The 23,611-nt window shown below is 36.9% G+C and overlaps 1 protein-coding gene across 1 annotated transcript in view; it reads left to right on the plus strand.

Moving 5' to 3' along the window:
- ADD3 (adducin 3) overlaps window positions 1–23,611 on the plus strand; it is a 126,746-nt gene that overhangs the window by 75,595 nt on the left and 27,540 nt on the right. The window lies entirely within an intron of this gene.

A 23,611-nucleotide genomic window follows, 5' to 3' on the forward strand; every position in this document is an offset into this window, starting at 1 on the left:
TGACAATTGCAATTCATGTGTTCTTTCCTGTTTCCTTCTAGTATTCTCTTTTTTTTAAAATTTCTTCTCTAATATGGGTAACTAGCAGGAAACAGTACAGTTCGCATCCTCTTATCAATATGGAAGAGAAAGGAAACAAGACTAAAATGTACAACAGAATGTACTGGAATGATATCGTACAATTAATTTTTCTCATATACACACATCACCTTTTTGCTTTGTTCACTGCTTCTTGTTTTACACAACATACAAAACGGTACTACAGCATACGCAGAGTGACACCACGGCGGTGTCCTGTTTCCCCTCAAATTGCCTTTGTTTCATGCTGACATAAAAACATAAAATGCCATCATGCAAATACTACATACATGCTTCATCTCAACTCTTAGATATCTTATTTTTATTTATCTTTCCTTTGGCATCTGTCATAAACTAGCTTGTGCTGTCAGTATCTTTCCATGTAGTCGATAGAGAATTTTGATTCTCAGTTAAGCTAAAAAAGTCTTCAAGGGCAGGACCTATCTGTGCTTTATATCTCTTTATACTCTTTATCTAACAGCTGGATTAGTGGATAAGTAGTTTTTTTGGTTATATTAAGATGATATTTTGTAGCGTTATTTGTATCTGGCCTCAGAACACAGTGGTTAAGTATAGGTTTTTTTTTTAATTGCTCTTTTTATACCTTCACATTTTTTACACGTTTCATTACCTCAGCCATCTTGGGTGCCTGGCCATTCGGATCAAACTGTGATTCGCCCACTTTTCAAGAGTTGCTCTAGATTCTCTGCCCTAGTTTACTGGAGAATGGGATATTATAAGTCAGTAGCCCTACTCACCTCACTCAGTTTAATAAACCCTTACTGAGTAAATGTAAGTGGACAGTGAAGAAAGGAAAAAGATGTTAGCCCAGTTACTGGATCAAACAGACATAAACAATTCAAAGCAACACAGACTATGATAAAGTGCTTTGGGAATACTAAGGGGAGGGGGAATAGGGAGGCTAATTTTGATGGAGGAGACTGAGGAAGCCATCATGGAAGGAGCTGGTTTTCTAATAGACCGCAAGGTGTAGATTAAGATTTGACTGGATGGAGATGAGCAGGGAAAACTTTCCAAGTGTGTGAGAAATAATGTGATCAGAGCATCAGTTAGGGAAATGGCTTTTGTTTGGGAGAGTCATCATTTTCCTCTAAATCTGTGAGGGATCCTAAAGCTTTTTCCATCCTGTTTTCAGAGCCTGAATTTTAGAAACCCCAAGCCTGATTCTGAATAATTTCTTTTTTATAGATGGGACTGCAGGATGCTTTAAAAAAAAAAAAAAAAGCAAAACTTGAGGGAATGACTAAGAAAATGGTATGTTTGGAAAATTATGGTAGGTAACTTTGTGTTACTCAGATGTAACCGTGAACCCAAAGGATTGTAGTATCCGTATTACCTTTTAGATGTTTAGAATAATACTTTACAACTTTATGGAAAACCGTTCCCTGACAGTAGAGATAAAAAGTAGACACAAACTCTGGAGAGCTACTTAAGTTACTAAGCGCTATGAAGATTGCTTCTTATTTGACAGTAGGCTTTAAATCCAGCTAAATAGGCTCTATAGAACTAAACTGTGAGTCTAGTCTTTGTGAGCATCAGAAAAACAAGAATCCTACTCCAAGCTTGAATGTAAATTATAGCGAGCAATTTAAGTAGACCCTTCAGGCATGTATGAGTGGGCACAAAAAGCTGAGTCTTAAAATATATTCTCCCTAGTGAATTACTTTGAAAGTTTAAAAAAGAAGTGTTCTCATTATCTAAAAAAAGGTATAAATGACTCTAAATTCTTATGAAAGCACACACCAAGAAAGTCTGTTTTGTGTGTTTTTAACCCTGGATACATACCTACAAACCCCTTAAACTCAAGAAACTGGTGCTTGAGGCACTAGGTGATTTTTCTTTTTCATGAAAGTTAACATTTAATGTACAGTAGCTTTTAAAACTGACAAGAGTCAGACACGACTGAAGCGACGTAGCAGCAGCAGCAGCAGCTTTTAAAATTAGTTTATTGCCAGAACCTTTAGTTAAAATAATTTTTTAAATGTCGTTCACATTTAAATCTTCTCTTACATTGAGAGATCATGTGATCAGCATTCTTTATATCATATGCTGCTCTAGATAAGGGGAAAAATCTTGAGTCAGATAAATTGAGGGACTTGGGCAAGTCACAGTCTCTCCTGGGACCTGTTTCTTCTTATGGAGAACATGAGGGGGTAGTACTTTGTAATAATACTCTTAACACCTTTAAATTCTAGAGATGCTCTTCTTTTGGTTGTAATTAGATAATATTAGGGAAGGCAGTATTTATTTCTTGGAGGAGTTGTCATTTAGATTTATAAATGCTGGTTGTTTCTCTGTTATCCTTACAAAGGTATTTTTCAGCCTCTTGTTTTTAATAAGCTTGCCTCCATAAATTAAAGATGTTGTTTTAAGGTTTTCTCTTTTCCCCTGAATTTGACATTAGATTTTTTAGACCTTCTTTAACATTACTTTTTAAACTTTTTATTAAGACTCTGTTTCCAGCTGTGAATCTCAGTCTCTTTTTTTTCTTCTATGAATTGTCATAAAATACCAAACTGTGTGCACACACATTTTCAGGATTCTTACTAATACTGACTAGGCTTACTTCTCAAGGCTAAATCTTATTTTATACCAGGTCAGAGTCTAGACCTCTTTAAATGAACCTACAAGCCTATGTGGCAGTATATGTCTAACGCAGTTCTAGATGAAATAATGAAGCGTATGTAATCTAGACATTAGGATCCAAAGGACTCCCCTCACCTCTTTCTAAAGCTCACAGTTACAGTTTTAGATTATACTTTGCAGAAGATAAAATTTAGTTAATTGATTGAGGGATTTTACTTGTTTATTATTGATAGTAATAATTGATAATCAAATTCCTGAGAGTCACACTCTGTACTTCATGCTTTTACATTCTGGTAAATTTGAGTGTAAGAAAATACAATCTATGAAAACATATATCTTATCAAAGAGTTCACACTAGAGGTGGGGACTTGGATTTGGAGCTGAGTAGATAGAGGAGGAGTTGGAAACATTTACCAAAGGAGCTTAACCAGGTATATATTTGAAATGACTCAAAATCTGAAAACCCTGAAGTTTAGTGATGGGGACAGGTATAGTAGGTCAAGATGCAACATAGTGTAGGTTCTGGAGCCCATATGCATGAATTTATATCATAGCTGCATGCGCATTGGTGTGTGATCTTGGACATGTAACTTCAATGCTGTTTCTTTGTTTGTAAACTGAGTGTGGTAATAGCACCTGCCTGCCTAAGGTTATTACGAGGATTAAATGAGTTAAAACATGCCACATTCTTAAAACAATGTTAGGTAATACAAGATGCTAGCCATTACCTCTCTCCTCATAAAAACATTCAAAAATTGTGTTTTTAAAAATTCTGGTGTGATTTGTTTAATGGGAAAATGCAAAAGCTAAATTACTAAGAAGGATGGTGTTAGTAACAGAGTTGGAATGGCTGAATGCTTGACGAAGATTTGGAATCCAGGCAAGACCCTTGAGGATAGGACAGATTCCTCACAACAGGCAGTCGGAAAAAGCCCAGGTGTAAGACTGTTGGTGTAAGGGAGGTTGGACAGTAGGTTTCAAACCCTGGCCTGTAGGCAGAGCATAGGAACAGGGAGATTTGAAAAGGGTGGCCATTGGTAGAAGTCTGGATGGGAATTAAAACCGGGGAAGTCTGTGTGGCATCAGCAGTCCCCTGCTAAAAGTCAAGATTTGTGCTATTAGGTTACCTCAGGGAACAGTAGAAACTGATAGAAGGGTCTAAGACTAAAATCTGGGAAAGAGGGTCGTTAGAAGTACTTAGAATACTTTTGAAAGTATTTTGGAGTTACCTGATAGAAAAGCAAGAAAGGGATTCCCTGGTGGTTCAAATGGTAAAGGATCTGCCAGCAATGCAGGTAAACCCAGGTTCAGTCCCTGGGTCAGGAAGATCCCTTGGAGAAGAGAATGGCAAGCCACTCCAGTATGCTTGCCTGGAGAATTTCATGGACAGAGGAGCCTGGTGGGCTACAGTCTATGGGGTGGCAAAGAGTTGGACCCAACTGAACAACTAACACTTTAATTTTCGAGTGAGTGGAATGGCTAAGAGAGAACAGAGTTTGATTAATAATCATCAGATAAAAGTATTGCTAAAGTGAAAGTCAAACATCAGAGTGGGAGCAGCAGCAGCAGCTCTAACCTGATGCTGAGCTGCTCAACTAGTTTCTTAAGGTTTCTTGTAATCCTGTGGGCCCCCAGAGCCTGGCATGAGGCTGAATCTGCAGGTTAGGGTTTAGTGATCCCTATTGTGGGGAGAAGGGCAGAAATGCAGCTTGTATGTACACATGACAGGAAACCTGATAAAAGTGAGTGAGTGCCTTTTTAAATTCACTCTTGCTTAATGAAAAGACATTCCATCAGACTGAAATGTTTTATAACTTGATAACTGCCTTAACTGTTTCAGCTGTGATGGAACCAGTAGAGCCCACTGCATCTTTCACTTGTGGTTGATGTTCATTGTGAATCTTCATGAAGTTTTACAAAGAAATTTCTGTTCAGAATCTGATATAACAGGAACATTCTTATCTTTTTGCTTCAGATTTTCTTGGGATCGGTGTCTCTAGGTCTAATATTGTGATAGTTTGCGAAAATCACGCCATCGTGGAAGATATTTATGTTGCATTGCCCTTACTTATACCAAATGATGTCATTTGGCTTGCTATTTTGATTTCTGTCATTCCTAAAGAGCTGACTTTGATTTTGCAAAGGTGTGCTATCCTCCCCCACTGTTGTGATGGTAAAATGCCTCCTAAAATAGCTGTTATTGGGATGGAAATTCCATTGGAACAGTATGTATGTCAGTTTCCTAGGGCTACCATAACAAAGTACCACAAAATGAGTGGTTGAAAACAAGAGAAATTTATTCTCATACAGTTCTTGAGCCCAGAAGTCCAAAATTAGGGTGTCAGCAGGGTCGGTTTCTTGTGGTGGCTCTGAGGGAAGATCCGTTTTGTGTCTCTCGTCTAGCCTGTGGTAGCTGCTGGCAGTCCTTGGGGTTCCTAGGCTTGTGGCTGCCTCAGTTCAGTCTGCGCCTCCATCGTCACATGGCTTTTTCCCTTGTGTGTCTTTGTGTCCACATCTCAGTGTTTTCTTATAAAGACACTAATCTTTATGACCTCATTTTAATTTGATTACAAATTAAGACCTTATTTTCAAATAAAGTCACAGTCTTAGGTAATGATATGAATTTTAGGGGATACTAGTCAACCTAGTACAGTATGTAGTAAAAATTCTTAGATTTAAAGCATAATTCATTTGAAAATAATAGTCCACAAAAATAGAGTTTAAAAATTTTTTAAAATTTTTTGTGGTTGATAAACATCTCTTTTCACGGACTTCCACTTAAAACCATTATCAGAGTTCTGAATGACAGGTTATGACCAGTATTTTTGGAAATGATTTTCAAGGTGTGTGTGTGTGTGTGTATGTGTGTGTGTGTGTGTGTGTGTGTGTGTTGTGTGTTCAGTCGCTCCAGTCTTGTCTGACTCTTTGCGACCTCAGTCGCTCCAGTCTTGTCTGACTCTTTGCGACCTCATGGACTGCAGCTCACCAGGCTCCCCTGTCCATGGGATTTCCCAGGCAAGAATACTGCTGTGGGTTTCCTCCTCCAGGGGAATCTTCTTGACCCAGGGATTGAACCTGATCGAACCGAATGCATCTCCTGCATTGGCAGGTGGGTTCCTTACCACTGAGCCACCTGGGAAGCCCCACTATTACCTGTGCTTAATAAATTACATTTTCCTGACTCAGTCTTAGACTTTCCATAGAAAGAAAACAGATGAGGTTGTGATGATCTTGAAATCCTACTTACCATCCAAAATCTGGTGGGAGGAACGTCTTCAAATCAGATTTCTTTGCAGGAACTATGTATTGAGTTACCTACAGCTTTTGGATTGACTTTTTACAGCTGTATTTTATAATTTATAATCATAAAATCCAGAAATGAGATACCTGAAATAGTAGAACAAAATGAATTCTTGGAACTAACTCATACCTTGGGTTCTTTAATATTTTCTGTGTATTTTCCTTTCAATTTTTAAAATAAGAAACTTTGCCTCATATTTTCTGTATCAGCCTTCCTCCTATCTTTGCTGGTCACAATGATGACATTAGGAGTGGACATTAGAAGCACCATCTACAATAACAACTCAGTTTTCTAGATCAGCCTTTTGGGTGAATGTTTTATTTTGCAAATTCAACTTGTTTTTAATACTGTAATGAACTTTTGTAGGACCATTTGCATTTCTTCAGAATGAGGAGCTAGAATTTCTTGAGTTCAGAATTTTAAAAAAAAATAGGTATATATAAGGTTGGAATTTGAGGGAGTTAAGTTTTATATATAACTTGTATTCTGATACTCACTTTGGAAAAATTTTCCTGAGGTTTGAGAGGAGATATGCAAAAATAGGTAAGAGTGAATTTTCCTCAAACATTCCTCTCAAGAAAATGTCAAAAGCGGCAACTTTAAATTTTTCAAGCTCAGTGCTGCACGAATAAATTTTTTTTAAAAGCTTTTTTCCAGGACTAAATAGTAGAGCCAAAGGTTTAAGGTATCTCCAGAAACTGAGAGCAGTGCCTCTTTCTTTAAAAATCATAATCTCCAGTGATTCCACTTTTTAAAACCTCTCATTTATCATGAGCTGTCAGGTTTTGGATAGTTTCCTGGATCTCAATTTAAAAATTTTCACTGATACCAGGGGACTTAATAACAGAAACTAAATGTCTTAGAGGCACATTTGAGTAATCAATCCACTAGTCTCTGTCAACTTTCTCTTAGGGAAAAAAAAAAAAAATCTACCTTTTAGTTTTTTCCTAACCATTTCCAAATACACTTCATGTTGAAGACAAATGATGACTGAAGGGATAGATACAAAACGTTCATCATATTTTGTAGAAAGGAGGGTATAGGCACCGAGGCCTTGTGTTTTTGAATTCTGTAAGATACTTGAGAGAGTTCCTCTCTCTCTGGTTGTTTTACTCATCATTTTACAGGAATATATATATATATTTTAAAAATCAGTTTTATATTTGTTTTTTCAAATGATTCATGTTGGGAGCAATTTGAGCTAAGCCTAAAAAGTGATTTAAGTTTAGGCTTCAAGAAATTACACTTCTTTTGAACTTTTGGTTCATGTCTTCAAGTTTGTAACTCTGTCCCTTGCATGCCCATTAGAACTGGTCAATTTGACCTATTTATAATGAGGTTTTTTTCAGTTTAGTGATGAACATTTTTTCCAGTCCTAGCAATGTCTAAGCAAGTGACTTTCTCTCTTTTCCACAGCCCCTACTCTTTAAATACAGACGACCAGGTCACTGTTCCTTGAAACAGGTAATGTTGATCAATGAAATATTCTTCATCAACTGTTAATACCTTAGTGAGAAAGTAGATTCATTTTGTTTGTCCAACAGTGAATGTCTTTAGTCTTTGAATCACCCTGCTCAGTGTAACCCAGCAAGGACCTACTTGAACAACATGTATTATGGTTATATAGAACTACTACTGTGTTCCAGTTATTCAAACACAGGATGTATGTTTCATGTTTGCTAAAATAGTTTATCTTAATTAGAAGTATTACATTTATTTATAAAACAGTTTGAAGCCAAAACACTCCCATAGCTGTGCTCTCCAATTGATACCTTTCTTTTGTCGGTTTTTTTTAATGTATGCTGAGCCAGCTGTCAGTTTTCATTAAGTACAAGACCCTTAGAAACATGAAGGGTTGTTGTTACTGTTATTAGTTTGTTTTATTATTGTTGGCATTGTTTTCCTTGACTTTAAGATTTTTTTTTTAAATTGACGCAGTTGATTTACAATACTTATTTCAAGTATGCAACATAGTGATTCCCTATTTTTACAGATTATACTTCACTAAAAGTTATTATAAGATATGACTAAAATTTCCTGTACTGTACAATATATCCTTGTTGTTTGTCTGTTTTATACACAGTAGATTGTCATCTCTTAACTCCACTCCCCTGATTTGCTCCCCTCCTCCTCTCTCCCTCTTTGGTAACCACTGGTGTGTTTTCTACGTGTATGAGTCTGTCTGTTTTGCATGTACTTTTTTCTTTAGGTTGCACGTATAAGTGATGTCGTACAGTAGTTGTCTTTCTCTGACTTATTTCACTAAGCATGATATTCTCTAGGTCCATCCATATTGCTGCAAATGGTAGAATTATTTTTTTTTCTCGTGACTGAGTAATATTTCATTGCATATATATGCACCACATCTTTATTCATTTGTCTGGCACTTGGGTTGCTTCTGAATCTTGTGTGTATAAATAGTGCTGCTTTGTGAACATTGGAGTGCATGTATCTTTTCAATTAGTGTTTTGTTTTTCTGGATATATACCCAGAATTGGAATTGCTGGATCATATGGTAGTCTATTTTAGTTTTTTGAGTTAAGTTGAATTTTTAACTCAGGCTCAAATCAATAGTATCTTTTGCTGATCACCTGTAGATTCCTAGACTTTTGTGTTGAAGCTTAAGAGTTTATGAAAGTGAAAAGTGAAAGTGAAGTCACTCAGTCGTGTCCAACTCTTTGCAACCCCGGGGACTGTAGCCTACCAGGCTTCTCTGTCCATGGGATTCTCCAGGCAAGAATACTGGAGTGGGTTACCATTTGCTTCTTCAGGGGATCTTCCCAACCCAGGGATCGAACCCAGGTCTCCCACATTGGAGGCAGACGCTTTAACATCTGAGCCATTAGAGTTTATAGTTTTATATTAAAGGTATACTCAACGACTCGATGAATGTGAATCTGAGTGAACTCTGGGAGTTGGTGATGGACAGGGAGGCCTGGCATGCTGCGATTCATGGGGTCGCAAAGAGTCGGACACAACTGAGCAACTGAACTGATACTCAACAGAAGTAAGGTTTCCCAGGTGGCTCACTGATGAAGAATCCTCCTGCCAGTGCAGGAGACACCAATTCAGTCCCTGGGTCAGGAAGATCCCCTGGAGAAGGGAATGGAAACCCACACCAGTATTCTTGCCTGGAAAACCCCGTGGACAGAGGAGCCTGGCAGGCTACAGTTCATGGAGTCTCAAAGGAGTTGGACACAACTTAGTGACTAAACAACAGCAATAGAAGTTATTTCAGAAGAACAGAAAAAGGATTCAGAAATTTAAGAATGATTTGGATCAATTTTAGGATTCTGGCAATAGGCCACAGAAAATTAAATTTATACCAGTTTGGTAGCCATACAAGACTTTTTTACTTTACTACTTTGAGAATATTTATCATTTCTGTTTTGAAGCTGAATATTGTAATTCTAGAATATATTTTCAGGTGCCCAGTAAAGAAAGACAGTAATTAAGTTTGTAATAGCTGTATATACTTCTAGGAAATAAAGCCCTTTGAGCTGTTCCGTCTTTTTTGGTTCACTGTTCCACACCTAATTAAGATCTATAACTGTGAGTTAATTCCTTGTTTGGTAGTCCAAGACAAGTTGCTAAATCTCAGGGTTTTTTTTTTTACTCTATACAGTGAAATTACTGCCAACATAATTTTTTTCCAAGGGTGGATTTGTTTCATTATACATCAGATGAGATGGTTGGATGGCATCACTGACTCAATGGACATGAGTTTAAGTATATTCCGGGAGTTGGTGATGGACAGGGAGGCCATGCTGCACTCCCTGGGATCGCAAAGAGTTGGACAGGACTGAGCGACTGAACTGAACTGAACACAGTTAAAGACCCTCAAATCTTTTTCAAGTGATGTTAAATTAACTTTAGAGATACAAACGTAAACCTGAACATAGTTTATTGTTAACCCAGGGCACAGTCAATGTCATTCTGATAATTCTAATTAAGACATAACAGTTGTCTGCTAGGTAACAATTACAACTTCCAAAATACTAATCATTGCCCAGGTGGTGGAGTTTTCATACAGACTTGAGCCAGTTTAAGGACCTTACCCCGCATGTGTTAATTAGTTCTTTTTTCTTTGAAAATCAAAATTGTTTGGAATGTTCTGTGATATTTTATGATGCTACTCATCTTTGCCTATCTTATTAAACTTTTTGGTCTGCCCATCTCCTAATACTCCTTGTTCTTATGTATCTTATTTATCTGGGTTGCTGAGTACTGATAGAAAAGAAGGCCAACTAATGAGGAAGCAATATTGTGTTGCATAAAGAGCTAGGAGAACTTAGATCACCCTGATGGTGTTAGGTGTATAATCTTGGGCATTTCTCTGAATGAAGACCTCTTTCATTAGTTATCTAATCTAGAAAATTAGAGATTTGGACTGGCTGTTCTCTTAATTTTTCCTTCAAAGCCTGTAAAGAATTAAAGTGAAAAAGACAGATCCTTAATTTCCTAGTAATACGTTAGTGATACTTCTTAATTTTTAAAGGTCTAGTTACTTAAAGAAAATGTGTTAGGTTGTTTCAGTCATGCAGAGCAGCACTGTGCAGCTACCGCATTTGTGCATCTGCTTTCCTGTGCATGCTAGACAGGCAGTCGTAACATTAAGTCCATTTACAAGCACTAGGATTTTTAGGCTTTCTTTATAGCCTATTCCTCTTAGTCAATACTATTTATAAAATACTTGTGTATGGTGGGCCTTGTTTTTTTCTTATATTTCATTTGAGGCATAAATTTTGACAATGGGGCTATCTGTGAGTGATAGGTAATACTAATAAATTAGTATTACTAATGTTAGTATAATTTTATAGCAGTATCTAATACTTCCCGCACTGTAGCTTTAGAAAAATTGCTCATCACTTCTGCATGTAGTTTCCTCTTATCAATAAAATGTGTTCCTTGATTCTAGTCTGAAATACTCCAAGAGAGCTCTCAGAATCAGTAGCCATTATAGCAATAAGATCACAATGCTTCATGGGCTAATTAAATCTTCTTCCATTTGGGCATTTAGAAAGTGCCATCTATTACTCAGTGCCACTCAATAGCTTTTTTTTTTTTCTCTTGGCTTTTATCTACTTCTAGTTCAGTTTTCCATATCTATCAATTTCCATGTCATTTGTGTATAAAATTTTGGCTAGCAGTTGAAAGTAGTTCATGTATTTTACAGTGTAAAATGAATAAAAACTTCACTGGTGGATCTGATGTGGCTTGTCGTAGTTTATGCAGAGTCTAAGTTGTTTTCTAGAACTTTAAATACGTTCACAATTTTATAGTAACTTTCATCAGGAAAAACTAAATAAACCAGCATTTGTTATTGTTGTTGTTAACCAGATATGCTGCTTTGAAGTCTTGGCATATATTTGATTGTTTTAAATACAAAACAATGGGCCTGGTACTTGAAAAGTACACCCATCTTTTTGCTTATATTCTGGAGAAAGCTGTTAAAAGTACCAAGAATTTCAAGTTTGGAAAGACTTTTCATAAGTAATAACTTTTCATAGTATTGTTTTTACCGTTCCCAGCCTAGAAGTAACACAAACCAGATTGATTTGGAAGGAGTTGTGATATAGTAAAATAATTCAGTTCAGCCACTGCTGTGGAGTACTCTGTCCTTGTGGGGACTACAAGCATAAGCAGAGAGATCTCAAAAAGTGAAGTGGAAGTAGCTGTGAGTCAAGAAAAAATGAAGGAAAAAAAACCCTGTTATTAAATAACAGGGACAATACTTTCTAAGTGTTCAAATGCAGGAAAATTTAGTTATCCCTCAAAGCACTAGTATCTCATTTCCATAATCTGCCATAAATATTATTGTTAAAAAAATAAAGGAATCACTTCTTATTCCCTTCCATCTCTCTAGCACATATTCATCCCCCATCTCCCTCCCTCCTCTCTCTCACACACACTCTTTTCCTTTCTATTTCTTATCCGACCATGACTTAGAGTGCCTAGGGCAGTGTTTTTCAAACTGTAGATTACAGCTTAATAGTAGATCATGAATAAATTTGACCAGCATTTTTTAAAAGGAAGAGATTAAGATAGAAAACATCAGAATATACCACATAGTAAGGGAAAGTATTAGCATCATGTCCTGAATTTGTTTCAGTTATACATCTCATGTATTTGTATGTGATTACAATATAAAATATATTTCTTATTGTAGATTGCCATTTTTTAAAAGTTCAAAAGCCATCATTCCAAAATGTTTCATCTAATTGTGTCTTGAACCTACTGTTCTTTCAACATACATACTAGATAGTTACTGCATAAATATTTGGATGAGATTTTTAAAGCTAGAACTTTATGTTTGATATCTTATTTCTAATCTGCATATCCAGAGGAAAACCCATAGTGTTAAGTTTTATAATATTTTTTAAAATCTGTTTTCTGCCTCATTTTCAATTCAAAGAACATTGTTGAAAGACTTTTTCCCGCCAGTGGTGTTCAAACTGGTTTGTGCTGTCATATTGTTCTGAAGCGGTAGAAAACATGACTGTGTAATAGGATTGGTTAATTTTAAAGAGAAGGAGTCCTAGAACTGAGTTGTTTTGAATATCACCCAGTAGCAGAAATCTTTATGCTTAGAATTAGTTGTTCAGGGTTAAGAGAAACTAGAATCTACTACTTACTTCCCTTTAAACATGCTTCCTTAGGGCTCCATATGGTGAAGATGCTGACTCTCTTCTAAGCCATGGCAATTCTGGTATTAATATTTTTTCTTCTGGGACCTGAGTAAAATCTTTTCAACCTCTCAGTGCCACTGAATAGTGGCTTGAATTAGCATTTGAAAAGAAACTACTAGTTACCCCTGCCTGAATCTGACTTGTGATTAAGACTGTGAGCGTTAATCTCCAATCAACAAACAGACATCCTGGAATGTGAAGTTAAGTGCCTTAGGAAGCATCACATAGAACAAATCTAGTGGAGGTGATGGAATTCCAGTTGAGCTATTTCAAATCCTAAAAGATGATGCTGTGAAAGTGCTGCACTCAGTATGCCAGCAAATTTGGAAAACTCAGCAGTGGCCACAGGACTAGAAAAGGTCAGTTTTCATGCCCAAAGAAAGGCAATGCCAAAGAATACTCGAACTACCGCACAATTGCACTCATCTCACACACTAGCAAAGTAATGCTCAAAATTCTCCAAGCCAGGCTTCAACAGTATATGAACTGTGAACTTCCAGATGTTCAAGCTGGTTTTAGAAAAGGCAGAGGAACCAGAGATCAAATTGCCAACATCCGTTGGATCATCAAAAAAGCAAGAGAGTTCCAGAAAAACATCTGCATTATTGACTATGCCAAAGCCTTTGACTGTGTGGATCACAACAAACTCTGGAAAATTCTGAAAGAGATGGGGATACCAGACCACCTGACCTGCCTCCTGAAAAATCTATATGCAAGTCAAGAAACAACAGTTAAAACTGGACATGGAACAGACTGGTTCCAAATCCAGAAAAGAATACATCAATGCTGTATATTGTCACTCTGCTTATTTAACTTATATGCAGAGTACATCATGAGAAGTCCTGGACTGGATGAAGCACAAGCTGGAATCAAGATTGCCAGGAGAAATAACCTCAGATATGCAGATGACACCACCCTTATGGCAGAAAGTAAAAAAGAGCTAAAGAGCCTCTTGATGAAAGTGAAAGAGGAGAGTGAAAAAGTTGGCTTAAAGCTCAACATTCAGAAAACGAAGATCGTGGCATCTGGTTCCATCACTTCATGGCAAATAAATAGGGAAACAGTGAAAACAGTGACAGACTATTTTTTGGAGCTCCAAAATCAGCACAGATGGTGACTGCAGCCATGAAATTAAAAGACGCTTACTCCTTGGAACAAAAGTTATAACCAACCTAGACAGCTTCTTAAAAAGCAGAGACATTACTTTGCCAACAAAGGTCCTAGTCAAGGCTATGGCTTTTCCAGCAGTCATGTACAGATGTGAGAGTTGGACTATAAAGAAAGCTGACGCTGAAGAATTGATGCTTTTGAACTGTGGTGTTGGAGAAGACTCTTGAGAGTCCCTTGGACTGCAAGGAGATCCAACCAGTCCATCCTGAAGGAAATCAGTCCTGAATATTCATTGGAAGGACTGATGCTGAAGCTAAAACTCCAATACTTTAGCCACCTGATGCGAAAAACAAACTCATCTGAAAAGACTCTGATGCTGGGAAAGATTGAAGGTGGGAGAAGAATACCAAGGATGAGATGGTTGGATGGCATCACCAACTCAATGGACTTGAGTTTGAGTAAACTCCAGGAGTTGATGATGGACAAGGAAGCCTGGCATGCTGCAGTCCATAGGATCGCAAAGAGTTGGACACAACTGAGTGACTGAACTGAATCAACAAAGTAGATTTAAATCCCTGATCTACCACTTGCTAGCTCTTGGACCTGAAATGAGCTACTTCTCAATGATTTTATTTCTCATAGAAAACAATAATATTAAATTGATCTGACCACAGCAAGATTTTTTACATTTCCTTAACAGAACCAACAGTTGAGTCAGTATTTCCACTTGCTATGTCCCCTGGTTTATAAAGACTAGTAGTGAAATCTGAACAGTATCCATTAAATGCTTTTTACAATATTTTATTTTCTGCCGGGGGCTTCATATTCTGACTGACCTTAATTTGAGTAAGTTACTATGTAGCCAGATAATAAATTCCAAAGTTACTCTAATCATCATGAGAAGTATTTTTCAGTGACCAGTTGATGCTAATGGAATGTATGCATTTTTATTCATATTCAGTTTAGTTGTATTGACAGAACTGCTTTAAAAATACATTCTGGTACAGAAAATATCCAAAAAGTGACTACAGTGTAAGGTTTATTCTGCTGTAGAGTTGATTACATTTTTATGTAGAATAGAAACTAGCAATTTGACTTTTTCCATCATTATGGAATGGCCTTTTTAAACTTAAATTTTCAAAGTTTGAGATAATCATAGATTCACATGCAATTATAAGAATTAATACAGAGACCCTGTGTACCCTTCATCTTGAAGTAGTATTAATTGCTCAGTCATGTCCAACTCTGTGACCCCGTGGACCGTAGCCCTTCAGGCTCCTCTGTCCACGGAATTCTCCAGGCAGTAATACTGCAGTGGGTAGACATTCCCTTTTCCAGGGGATCTTCCTGACCCAGGGATTGAATGCAGGATTCCTGCATTGCAGGCAGATTCTTTACCTTCTGAGCCAATGGAAGCCCCACCCTTCATTTACTTTCCCTCAATGGTGACATCTTATAAAACCATAGTGTAATATCACAGTCAGGATATTGACATTGTAGTAATCTACTCGTCTTATTCAGATTTTCAGTTTTGCTTGTAAATCTTTTGTATGTGTGTTTGTGAGTTTAGTTCTGTGCAGTATTATCTCATGTGTATGTTCATGTATCCACCACCATAGTCAGGACAGAAAAGAGTTCCATCACCACAAAGATCTCTCCTTTTATAACCCTGCATGCCTTCCTTCCTCCTCTGTACTCCTCTCTGCCTCCAGAGCATACACCTTCCCCACTCCTGGCGACCACGAATCTATCCCCCACTCCTATAATTTTGTCATTCAAAGAATATTATATAAATGAAATCATGCTGTATGTAATCTTTTGGAATTGGCTTTTTTTTTTAGCTCAATTGTGATTCACTAGAGATTTATTCAGGCTATTATGTGTATCAGTAATTCATTCCATTTTATTAACGTGTGTAATATTTTCTAGTATGAATATACCACATGTTTCATCATTCACATGTTGAAGGATATCTAGATTATTTCTAGTCTTTGATTGTTACACAACTAAAACTACTGTGAACATTTGTATACAGATCGTGACATTGTGTGAACTTATGTTCTCCTTTTTTTTTTTTATTAAATGACCAGGAGATCAATTGTTGAATCATTTCGTAGTTGCATGTTCTGTTTTTTAAAATGTCAAACATTTGCTGAAATTGCTTACCATTTTATGTTCCCACTAGCAAGGTGCAAGGGATCCAGTTTCTCTGTACCCTCCCCAGCATTTAAGATTATCATTATTTTTTGTTTGTTTTAGCCTTTCTGGGACCAGGACCTGTATAGTAATACCTTGTGATTTTAATTTGTGTTTCCCTAATAACTACTGGCTTTTCAGGTGGCTCAGTGCTAAAGAGTCTGCCTGCCAATGTAGGAGACATGGGTTCAGTCCGTGAGTCTGGAAGGTCCCCTGGAGAAGGAAATGTCAACCCACTCTGGTATTATTGCCTGAGAAATCCCACAACAAGAAGAGCCTGGCAGGCTGCAGTCCATGGGGTCGAAGAAGAGTTGGACATGACTGAGCACACATTTCCCACTCAGTCCTTTATGTGGTCAACTACCAATAATAACTGATGATGTTACACATCTTTTCATGTGCTTTTCTACCATGTGTCCTTTTCAGTGTCTTTTTTCCCATTTTCTAATTGTTTGATTTCTTTTTACTTCTGAGTTTTGAGAGTTTGTTATATATTATACATTCTAGTCCTTTGTCAGATGTGTGGTTTGCAAATATTTTGTCATGGCCTATAGCTTTTCTTTTCATCTTTTTAACAGTGTCTTCTGCAGATAAATATTTAAAATTGAGGGGAAGCTCAATTTGTCAGTTTTCCTCTCATGGATCATGTTTTGGTGTCAAATCTGTGAACACTGCCTGGGCTTAGATCCTAAAGATTTTTTTCCTAAATGATTTATAGTTTCTGTTTTGAGTTAATTTTTTATCATGGTAAAATATATATAACAAAATTTGCCATTCAAAGTGTATAATTCAGTGGCACTAAGTACATTCGTAATACTGTATAGCCATCCTCACTATCTAGATCCAGAACTTTTTCATCATCTCTAACAGAAACCCAGTACCCATTAAGCAGTCACTCACCATTTCTTCCCCAACTCCCAACCCTGCCAGTCATCAGTCTGCTTTCCGTACCATGAATTTGCCCATTCTGTATATTTCATATACAGAGAAGGCAATGGCACCCCGCTCCAGTACTCTTGCCTGGAAAATCCCATGGACAGAGGAGCCTGGTGGGCTGCAGACCATGGGGTCGCTAAGAGTCGGACACGACTATAAGTGAAATTGTATAACATGTGGCCTTTTGTGTCTGGCTTCTTTCGCTTAGCTAATGTTTTTGACGTTCATTCATATTGTAGATGTATCAATACTTCATTACTTTTATGGATAAATAATCCATTATGTGGCTCCACTATAGTTATTGTTTATCCATTCATCAGTTGATGGACATTTGGAGTGTTTTCACCTTTTGGCTATTGTGAGTAATACAGCTTTGAACAGTTCATGCACAAGTTTTTATTTGAATACCTGTCTTCAGTTCTTTTGAGTAGATTCTTAGAAGTGAGTTAATTTTTTAATAAGGTATAAGACATAGGTTGCTCCTTGGAAGAAAAGCTATGACAAACCTAGACAGCATATTCAAAAGCAGAAACACAAAAAAAAGCAAAAAAAGCAGACACATTACTTTGCCCACAAAGGTCCGTACAGTCAAAGCTATGGTTTTTCTAGTAGTCAGGCATGGATGTGAGAGTTGGACCATAAAGAATGCTGAGCAACAAAGAATTGATGCTTGCAAACTGTGGTGCTGGAGAAGTCTCTTGAGAGTCCCTTGGATAGTAAGGAGATCAAACCAGTCAATCCTAAAGGAAATCAACCCTCAATATTCACTGGAAGGACTGGTCCTGAAGCTGAAGCTCCAATACTTTGGTCACCTCTCTCCTAATGAGTGAGGAGCCGACTCATTAGAAAAGATCCTAATGCTGGGAAAGACTGAGGGCAAGAGGAGAAGAGGGCGACAGAGGATGAGATGGTTGAATGACATCACTGACTGAAAGGACATGAGTTTCAACAGACTCAGAGAGATAGTGAAGGACAGAGAAGCCTGGTGTGCTGCAGTTCATGGAGTTGCAAAGAAGTCGGACAAGACTGAGCAACTGAACAACAACAAGACTTAGGTTGAGCTTTTCTTTTTCTTTTTCTTCCTTTGCCTATGGATGTACAGTTTCTTCACTATTTTTTGAAAAGGCTGTCTTGGAGGACCATTTTAAACAATTATTTTAAAGCTTTCGGAGAATCCCTATCCCTAGAGTTTCTGTATGTACACATTAATTTTGAAGAAAAGCAAAAGAATTTGTAATGCGAACCTGTAAGAATAGTTTGGTGGGTTTTACTGGGGTTTTCTTTATATTTTTGAAAGTTTAGGCTTGGATATTTCTGTTACAGACAAAGAGATTGTATTTTCTATGAAAGAAACAGAAGTGATGAGGGAAAGATAAAACAAGTAAGCCATAAAGGGTTTTATCCCATGGATGACAGGAAGCCATTCAAGGTTCTAAGAAAGATAGACATAATCAGATCAAATTAAAAGATGGACTTTAAGAAAAATAACTCTTGGTAGAACGGAATATAGGCTCTAGTCAGGCAAGATTGACATAAAGCTGTGGAATGTTCACACCCAGTTTGAGTGGACTCACCTGTATTTTCTGTGACATTTCTGACTCAGGAACTTGAAAAACAAATTGAGAAAAATCAGCTTCAGATTCATAACACTGGGGCCATTTTACACATGCTGCTTATAAATTGTTATGTGTGTTTTTTTTTTTTTTTAAGTTCAAGGACCTAAAATCTTACTCCTAAAACTGGCTTGAGGAGAAAATTTTTATTTAAAGAAGACAACTTAACTGTTGTCTTTGAATGCCTGTTATTATTGCTATTTTCCTTAGACTACTTTATTCCCCAGCTCCCAGTAAAGAATATTTTAACATGGGGTTACATGCGCTTGATTTCCTAGTCTTAGTGAAACCATTGAACTTTGTTGCAAAATACTATGAGAAAACTTCTGGGTCAACTTTTTAGTGAAGGAGAATAGAGTGTATGCATTAAGAGGTAATGATTACTAATGGGTTTGGGTGGACTCTGGGAGTTGGTGATGAACAGGGAGGCCTGGCGTGCTGCAGTTCATGGGGTCACAAAGAGTCAGACATGACTGAGCAACTGAACTGAACTGACTTCTGTAAAGTTTTCACTGTGGAACCCTTTTTTTTCACTTCATACTGTGTACAAAGTGCTGAGAAATGGTGGGAATCACTGCTTGCTTTATTGGTCTGTAAGTTTGCATTGCTTTCTAAGTAAGCATGAAATTCACCTGTTTCTTCAAGTCATGTAAGTTTTTATTATAAAAATAATCGATGTTAAATGGTTTAATTTACCTGCAGGAATGATTTTTAACCAAATCTTTTAACAATTGCTTCTGTAAGATGCGCTGTTTATTCCATTGCTAACTTTATTCCCTGACACGTTGCTGTTTGCCTGGGCTTGTAGCCTCCTTAATATGAAGAACATGTTATGTTCTCTAGGAAGCTTCCCGTTATTCTGGGTAGAATCCTTTTCACTGGGTTATAGAAACCTCTGAACTACTCTCAGAGCTCTCAGAGGATTTGATTCAACAGTCCACCAATACCTCTATAAGGCCTGGAACATAGTAGATGCTCAGTAGATGCTGCTGAAGGAAAGAAGGACCTGACATATACTTGTTTATAGCAGGTTATTTAACTGTGGCCTGTTTATCATTATTTCAGACTAATTTAGGAGTTCTCTCTAAGCATAGAAATCACTTAATTTTGTATTAATATGAGCAAAATTTATTAGGTTGAGTAAAAATTAGTCTTTAACATTGGTATCATAATCTTCCAGAAAGGTATTTGGTGACACGTGTCCTGTGGGTAACTATAATTGAAATATAATTGATAGTACGTTGTATGTGTTTAAGGTGTACAGTGTGATGATTCGATACATGTATAGTGAAATACTTGCCATAATATGGTAAGTTAACAGCAGTCTTACCTCACATACTTACTTTGTTGTTGTTGCTGTTATGGTGAAAACTTTAAAGTTGTACTTTCATAGCAGTTTTTGAATATATTATATGGTATTGTTAACTACAGTCATCCTCCTGTACCTTAGATCCCTGGAACTTATAACTGAATGTTTGTACTTTGTTTTTATGTACAACTGAGTGTTGTACTTTGACCTGTACTTCCCCATTTCCCCCGCCCCTCAGCCCCTGGCAACCACCATTCTACTCTCTGTAAGCCTGATGTTTTTCGATTCTTCCTGTAAGTGAGATCATATCATATTTGTCTTTATCTGACTTGTTTCACTTAGCATAAGGCCATAAAGGCCCATCCATGTTGTTGCAGGTGGCAGAATTGCCTTCTTTTTATGGCTGAGTAATTTCATTGTGTGTGTGTGTGTGCGCGCGCGCGTCACATTTTCTCTGTCCATCCGTCTCTCTGGATGGACACTGAGGTTGTTTCCATGTCTTGGTTGTTGTATATGATGCTGAAAGCTTCTCTCTCTCTCTCTTTTTTTTTCTGAATTCTGTTTATTTCAGATAATCTTGTGGATCCTAGGTTTCTTCCAGGCTTGAACTAGCAGTTCTGTCCATAGTCTGTAAAATTGCAGATAATCAGTTGTTGCTTATGATTGGCTTAAAAATCTGGGTAAAGCTTTTACTGTTGAGCATCTAGGTATAGAAGAGCACCTGAATGACAAACTACTGCCCTTATTCTTTATTTCTATATCCTTCTTGTTAATTCCCAATCCTTACTCCAAGGACATAAAACTTTGAGACTTCTTTTATTAAAAAGCTGTGGTAAATAATGAACTTTTTAAAAAAAAATTTATTTTATTGAAGTATAGTTGATTTACAGTGTATGTTAATTTCTGCTGTTCAAAGTGGTTCAGTTATACATGTATATAACATTCTTTTTCATATTCTTTCTCATTATGGTTCCTTATAGGATATTGTATATAGTTCCCTGTGCTATACAGTAGCATCTTATTGTTTGTCCATCCTGCATATAATAGTTTGCACCTGCTAATCCCAAAGTCCTAATCCATCACTCCCCCACCCCTCTCCCCCTTGACAACCACAAGTCTCTGAGCTTTTGAAGTTTTAAAAAGATCAGAGTGTTTTGAGTCATTTCTAATCTTATTTCCCCTTTTTGGTGTCATTTCCTTAATTTTGACAGATTCTGTATATTCTCAGTTGCCTAATATTTAGAACAGAATGTAGACTAAAAGTCTCAAAATTTTAGCCCTCTTGTGTTTTATGATATGTTTCATTGTAAAGTGGACTAGGAGATGGAAACGTGGCTTTGAATATTGTCTGATACACAGTGGGATTTTTGGCAGGATATTTAATCCATGGAATCTCTAGATTATTAATCTCTATCTCATTGTGTAGTTACAAAGATGGAATAAGATAGAAAGCTGTAAGAGCATAGTATAAACTATATAGTGTTAACACATATATAATATGTTCTTTTATTACTAAAATGAGTGGTTAGATGTATTTTCCTTTTTACCTCGCTCATTTAAAAATGCATTAATCAGAAGTTCTTTAAACTCTTAAGCTTTTGCTTATCAGTGTTCCTATTATCAGTTTCTTAAGCCAGTGCTGGGACAACAAAATAAATCTACTACCACATTTCCTTGCTTTTTGCTGTGTTTTTAGTAAAATTAGTTTATAAGCATCAGCAAATTCAGTTAGACACAGGCTTATTATCTAACTCTGTTCCTCCATTAGGCTGAATAGTGCTTTAGGGGTTGAGGAATAGGTTAAAATCCAACTAAGGGCAACATTTATGGGATTTCTTTTTTAAAAAATGGCTTATTCATAGTCAGTGACCTAGTGTAGTAAACTAGAGAATTGATTTCTTTGTTAATTGATGTCGCATTTATTGAGTACCCACTTAGTCTGTACTTGGCCAAGGCAGCATGACATTTACTAATATATGTGAGTTTGTTTGTTTCTCTAAAAACTTTCTCCTTGGAGTTTTTATCGGCCAGCTATAAACTATTTTAAGGAGTTCAAATGGCCTTGTTACAAACAGCTTCTAAGAAAACTAGGTTCCAGAGATTGGTTAGACCTTTAGATTGCTGATAACTCAAGTGGGTATGAAAAAGTTTCTTGGAATAGGTGCTCTGTGCACCACATTTTTGGATAATAGCAAGATGATGAAAAATACTATAGGTTAATGTCAATCTGATAACAGTGTAGCAAAAGCTAATTTTTGGAAGAGTATAATATGGCTAGGGTCATTCCATTAGTAGTGCTGCTACTGCTAAGTCACTTCAGTCGTGTCCGACTCTGTGTGACCCCATAGACGGCAGCCCACCAGGTTCCCCCATCCCTGGGATTCTCCAGGCAAGAACACTGGAGTGGCTTGCCATTTCCTTCTCCAATGCATGAAACTGAAAAGTGAAAGTGAAGTCACTCAGTCATGTCCAACTCTTAGCGACCCCATGGACTGCAGCCTACCAGGCTCCTCCATCCATGGGATTTTCCAGGCAAGAGTACTGGAGTGGGGTGCCATTGCCTTCTCCGCCATTAGTAGTGAATGTTATATTAAAAAGAAAAAAAAAAAACACCTATTTTTCCTGTGGAGAACACATATCATGAACAGATATCCATTCTTTAGTGTTTTCTTCCAATTTTTAAATGAATTAGGATGTGGAAGACTCAATTATAGAAAAGCTTATTTTTTTACATTTCTTTCACTGATATTAATAAGTTGCTTTCTAGTAGTCAGATCAGAATTTCATTAAAGCCGTATGATGTAAAGTGTTTTAACCATATTTTGTGAATTTGAGGGGTTGTATACTAAAACAATTCAGGTAGCTTGTAGAATGTTGTACATGGGATTGATGTTTTCAAGTAAAAGAAATCAGTTTTAGCATGTTTTGCAAAAATTTATTTTTAACAAAGTAAGTTTATATTTTCAGGACCAGAATTAATGCAAGAGTTTTTAATGTCTTACAGTGAATTTACTTGGGCTAAGTTGGGTCAGGGCAGCTTTAGAAATGAATTCTATCAGAGAAGACTGTTATTAGAGATAAGTATAGAAACCTCACTAGCTGTTAATTGTGTTCAGGAGATGAGATCAGGTATCTTTGGTCTTTATCAGGGATTCAGATCCCTAAGAAAAAGGTAGCCCTTGCCTTTTCCCTTCTGGATCTATCTAGAAACTGTTCTGCATTTAACTTCCCTTATTATGAAGTGATTCTTCTTACAGGCAAATAATCAGTTAAATAAATACCATTTGTAGTGAGAATGTTTTTTTCTGTGACCCAATCATTTATATTGAACAGATTGCATTTGTTAGCACCTGCAGAGAAAATTGTGCTACACAAAACTGTCTTTACAATTTCTTTTTAAAAATTGTTTCCTTTTCTTCTTCCTTGTTGCACATTTTTGCACTTTCTATATTCAGTTCAAAAGAACAACTAGGTAAAGGGATACACTAATCAGTGGTGTCCTTTTCTCATGGTTTAGCCTTGTGCTGCATCACATCTAAAAGTGAGAGGAAGCATTCCTTTAGCGTGCAGTGACTGTTCCTCTCTGCTAGGTCAGTGATGTTCTAAGTGTGGTCCAGGATCTGGTGCCAGTCTGCAGACAGAATATGATAGTAAGCGTTTAGAAACTTCTTACAGTTTGACATTGCCATGACATCTGAGTGCATTATTTTATATTTTACAAAAATACTAGTCCACAGCAAATTGGAGAAAGTTCTTCACCATAGACGATTTG

The sequence above is a fragment of the Budorcas taxicolor genome, chromosome 23 (assembly GCF_023091745.1).
Source record: "Budorcas taxicolor isolate Tak-1 chromosome 23, Takin1.1, whole genome shotgun sequence".
NCBI lineage: Eukaryota > Metazoa > Chordata > Mammalia > Artiodactyla > Bovidae > Budorcas > Budorcas taxicolor.